The sequence below is a fragment of the Lactuca saligna genome, chromosome 5 (assembly GCF_052625555.1).
Source record: "Lactuca saligna cultivar CGN05327 chromosome 5, ASM5262555v1, whole genome shotgun sequence".
Lineage (NCBI taxonomy): Eukaryota > Viridiplantae > Streptophyta > Magnoliopsida > Asterales > Asteraceae > Lactuca > Lactuca saligna.
In genome coordinates, this window is record NC_136421.1 from 88,343,674 (window position 1) to 88,349,641 (window position 5,968).

The window sequence follows — 5,968 nt, forward strand, 5'->3', positions numbered from 1 at the left end:
TGTGGGAAGTGCAAGCAAGGAGTACGAGGGACCATGTCGTTCTAGGTTGGCTTACTCTTTATATGGCAACGAGGGGCATATGGATAGGGATTTCCTTAAGGAATTGCAGGTTTCTTTCAGCTGCAACCGGATGGGCCACGTGAAGGCAGTTTGTCCTCAGCTTGTATCTAGGGTGGTTCACACTCCTGCCCCAGCTACCCTGTGTATCACTAATGGCCGACAAGGGAAGGCCGAGGCACCAAAGGCTCGGGGCAGAGCATTTTAGTTGACAACAGAGGAGGCCCACACAACTCTAGACGTCATGGCTGGTATGTGTTCTTTATATTTTTATTGATTTACATATGATGCTTATAATTTCATTTGTGTGGGTACTTTTCTTGTGATTTTTGTGCATGCGCTTGTGATGTTTGACTCGGGTGCGAGTCGATCATTTGTGTCATTATCATTTTATTATGGTTTTAGTATTCTGCAAGAGACTTTGAGCAGGCCCTTGAGAGTCTCGATACCTGTTGAGCATCTCATCTCTACTACTGATGTTTATCGGGGTTGTGTATTAGAGATCTTCGATGTTGCGTATCTAATAGACATCATCTCTATTGCGAAGGGAGGGAGATGTTTGTGTAATCGTGGGTATGGATTGGTTAAGCTGGTTGGGGATCTAATTGACTGCGAGCGTCAGATAGTGACAGTTTAGAATCCTAGTGGGGGAGTGCTGACTACCTATAGCGAGGGTACTAGATTTGGTTTAGCTTTCTGTTCTTCCACCAAGGAAAGAAAGAGTTTACAACATGGGTGTATAGGTTATCTGGCATATGTAGTGCATACTTGGATTGGGAAGAAGGGATCGACCTTTGTTTCTGATGTTCTGGTGCTATGTGAATTTCTTGATATTTTTCCCGAGGAGTTACCCGATGTTTCTTCTGAGAGGTAGGTGGAGTTCCGGATAAATCAGATTCTGGGTGTATGGGTTATCTGGCATATGTAGTGGATACTCGTGTTGAGAAGAAGGGATCAACCTCTGTTTCTGATGTTCCGATGGTATGTGATTTTCCTAATATTTTTCCATAGGAGTTATCGGGTGTGCCTTCTAAGAGATAGGTGGAGTTTTGGACCAATCTGTTTCTGGGTGCGGCACCGATTGCCTAGGCACTGTATTGTCTTGCACCTCCTAAGATGGAACATTTATCCTTTTAGCTGTAAGATCTGTTGGAAGGGGGGTTCATTAGGTCGAGCAGTTCTCCTCTGGGAGTCGTGATCCTTTTTGTCAGAAAGAAGGATGGTTCGCACAGGATGTTTATTGATTATCGGGATTTGAACAAGCTGACAGTGAAAAACCATTACCCTTTGCCGAGGATTGATGATCTTTTTGATCAACTTCAGGGAGCATCTTGGTTTTCCAAGATCGATTTAAGGTCCAGATATCATCAGATGAGGATATGGGAGGAGGATATTTAGAAGACGACCTTTTGAACTCGTTATGGGTATTACGAGTTTGTGGTGATACCATTTGGGCTCACCAATGCATGACATCATTCATGGACCAAATGAACTGGGTGTGTAGGCCCATGTTGGATCGATCAATGATTTTTTATATCGATGACATTCTGGTATATTTGAAGATTAGGGAGCAACATGAGAGCATCTTTGAGAGAATCTTGGGGTTTTGAGGATGGAGAGGCTTTATGCTAAATTCTCCAAGTGTGACTTCTAGTTGCGAGAGGTTCAGTTTTTTGGGACCTCGTCAATCAGAATGGTATCTTGGTCGACCAAGCCAAGATAGAGGTAGTGATGCAGTGGGAGGTGAAGAGATCACCATCTGAGATTCGAAGATTCCTCATATTGGTAGGTTATTATTAGAGATTCATTAGAGACTTCTCCAAGATTTTTGTTCCTATCACCAAGTTGACAAGGAAGGATTTTGCTTTTCGCTGGGGTCCTGAGCAGCAGGCATCATTCGAGACTCTTCACCAAAAATTGTGCGAAGCAGCAGTACTTACCCTCACTGAGGGATTTGAGGATTTCATAGTATATTGTGTTGCATCCATTGCATGATTGGGTGTTGTGTTGATGCATATAAGGCATGGGTTAGCCTATGCTTCGAGGAAACTAAAGCCTCATGAGGAAAGATATCCCACTCATGATTTGGAGTAGGGGACAATGGTTTTCACCCTCAAGATTTGGCGCCACTATCTCTATGGTGTTCGATGTACCATCTACACGGACCATAAGAGTCTAAGATACCTTATGGATGAGCCTAACTTAAATATAAGGCAAAGGAGGCGGTTGGACATAGTGAAGAACTATGACTGTGAAATCTTGTATCATCCGGGCAAGACCAATGTGGCGGTCGATGCATTAAGTAAGAGGGAGACAAGTACCCTGATTTGGGATGTGTGCATGAGGATGACCGTGATGACTCCAATTGTAGAGATCATAAAGGAAGCACAGTCGGGGGCCATGAAATAGGAAAATTGGAAGAGTGAGTGGGCGATCGGTCATATTTCGTGTTTTGCTATGGACACTCGAGGGCTTTTGACACTTCACAAACGAGTATGGGTATCGTATGCAAGGGGGGATCGATGTATTTTTATGGAGGAGGCCTACAAATCGAGATTTTCTATCCTCTTGGGAGCTATAAAGATGTATCTAGACTTGAAGTATGATTATTGGTGGCCATTTATGAAAAGATATGTGGCATGGTTTGTGGAGTGATGTTTGACATGCCGAAAGGTCAAGGTGGAGTAGCAACACCCTCATGGAATGTTACAGCCTATGGAGGCTCCCCTATGTAAGTGGGAGCATATTACTATGTATTTCATTACAAAGATACCGAGGAATGTGAGGGGTATTGACACTATTTGGGTGATAATGGATCGTTTGACAAAGAGTGCTCACTTCATAGCCATTAGTGAGAACTGCTCTGCAGACAAGTTGGCCGAGATTTATGTTCGAGGGGTGGTGGCTCGGTAAGGGGTGCTGACGTCTATTGTATTTGAATGGGATGTGCCCTTTACTTCCAGATTCTGGAAGAGATTTCATGAGGAGTTGTGTGCCCGACTACACTTCATTACTGCGTACCATCCGCAAACGAATGGCCAGAGCGAGTGAATGATTTAGACGCTCGAGGATATGATGTGTGCTTGTGTTATTGATTTTGGTGGGAGTTGGGACTCCTATCTCTCGTTGGATGACTTTTCTTATAACAACAGCCATCATGCCAATATCAGTATACCCCCGTTCGATCTCCTCTATGGTCGGAGATGTCGAACTCCTATTTGTTGGGGCAAGGTGGGCCAGAGGATCATGGGGAGCATGGAGGTCATGCCTAAGAAGACTAAGCTTATACACCAGGTTCGACATAGACTATTACTAGTTCAGAGTCGTCAGAAGAGTTATGCGGATCGGAAATGCTCTGAGTTAGAGTTTCAGGTGAGGGATCTAGTGCTCCTGAAGGTATTACCCTGGAAGGGTGTTATCCACTTCAGGAAACGAGGCAAGCTAGGCCCCAGGTTCATTGAGCCTTTTCAAGTTTTGGCCCATGCGGGAAAGGTTGCCTACCAATTGAACCCAGATAAATTTGAGCACAGCTTACCACCCTCAGACAGATGGGCAGACGGAGAGAACAATACACACATTGGAAGACATGCTACGGGTGTGTGTCATTGAATTCAAAGGAAATTGAGATACTCATTTTCCTCTAATCAAGTTTTCCTACAATAACAGTTACCACACGAGTATCCAATGTGCTCCGTATGAAGCATTGTATGGACGCAAGTTTCGTTCTCCTTTGTGTTGGATAGAAATTGGAGATAGGCAATTGTCTAGACTCGACCTTATTCAAGAAACAACTGACAAGATTGCTATCATCAGAGATAGGCTTAAAGCCGCCAGAGATCGTCAGAAAAGTTATGCGGATAATCGTCGAAAACCATTAGAATTCGAAGTTGGAGAGAATTTACTTTTAAAGGTGTCGCCTTGGAAAGGGCTTATACGATTTGGTAAGAAAGGAAAACTAAGCCCAAGATATGTTGGACCCTTTGAGATCATTGAAAGGATCGGGCTGGTGGCATATAAACTTCAATTACCCCATGAGTTAAGCGCCATTCACGACACATTCCACGTCTTTAATCTTAAGAAATGTTTAGCCGATGAAGGATTGGTAATACCTCTGGAGGAAATCAGGATCAATGATAAGCTGAATTTTGTTGAGGAGCCGATAGAAATCCTTGACATAGAGGTGAAAGAACTTAAGCAGTGTAAATTCCGATTGTAAAAGTTCGATGGAACTCAAAACGCGGGCCGGAGTACACCTGGGAGCATGAGGGCTTCATGAAGGAAAATTATCCACAACTTTTTCCATACAATGACAAATGATGACATAGAATTAATTTTGGGACAAAATTCTTTTGAGTGGGGGATACTATGACAACTGTCAAATTCAGGTCATTCTCGGACTTGTGCATCTTTTTATTAACCATATATATACAACATGCCATGGCCTAGTAATAGATATTAGGTCATAATCTTGTAGAAACTTGGATCCAACTAAAATCTTGGACTAAAATACTTGACTCTTACAATTCAAGTGAATTGTTCAACTACTGTAGATAATGCCAATACTCGAATTAGAACAAAATACAAACATTGATATAATTGAAAAAGGGTATAAAACCCTAAAATGAATTAAAATATTCTAATTTCGCTACATTATATTGTTAAATATCTAACAAAATCACAAAGCCTTAAAAAGCCCTAAAAACCTAAATTTTATGAAATTTAACCCCTAAACTCCATAAAATTTATTATGAACCTTATAAGATCAATTTAAGTTAAAAAAAATTTGTAAATATAATTATGGAAAGAAAATTTAATTATTAACATTTAACCCTAATCTACAAGTTAAATGTCAAGATTTTATGAAAAGAAAACTAGGTTAATGCATAGTTATAAAAATATGGAAAATTTTATAAAAATAGGAGAGATTATAATTATAAGAAATATGTGAGAGGGAGACTCTCTAATACACTCAAAAAATTCGGCCTCCCCTCTCCCAATACACTCTTCCCCTTCCCAGTACCTAATCATTTTCACCACATTTACACTCTAACTTCTTTCTCACTCTCTCTCATTTTCTATCACTTCAACCACTCAACACTCTCATTCTCCCTCTCTAAACCACGAAATTTTGCAGCCTAGAAGTCCTTCTAAAACCAAAAATCATCTTCTTCAAGTGTTCTTCTTAAGGTAATCACAAAACCCAAGCATCAGTCCTTCATTTCTACTCAAATTTTCACTATGTTATGCATTTCTTTCTACTTCTACTCCATTCTATGAAAAGAATTTGAACCACATACCATATCCACGAGTTTGATGATGATGGTGGTAGGGTTTCACCCAAGAACAACATGCATGTTGTTTAATGGTGAAATTCAAGGACCAAAACCTATGTCAAACCCTAAAATATGATTTTTCACAAGTTTTAAAGGCTCATATACCTTATGCATTCAAGTATTTCCTTTGAAAACATCACTATGACTAACATATGTCCATGCATGGTCTTCAAAACGTGATGCATGTGATGAACACCAAGCTAAAGAGCTTGATGATCAAAGTACATTGTTAATAGTGCATGTAAATGATTTTATTTATATAAAAATATAAAACTCCTTTTCAGTTCGAAATAAAATTTCTCCAGATTTCCAGTAAGATGATATGAAAATCTGGAAAATTCCAAGAGCTTTTATCATTTCCTTGATTTATTAAAATTGTTACAAGAAAACAAGGGCTTAAATAATATAAAATAGTTTTGGAGGTCTATAAATCCTCGATAAATTCTTGGATGACCCCTAAAGTAAATGATGTCACCTCATAAAAGTTTCATCGATTTTTGTTGCTGTTTAGTATGACTTTTAATTTTCTTTTTGTATATCCTCAATAAATCATAAAACCACTTTAGAAATTGTGAAAA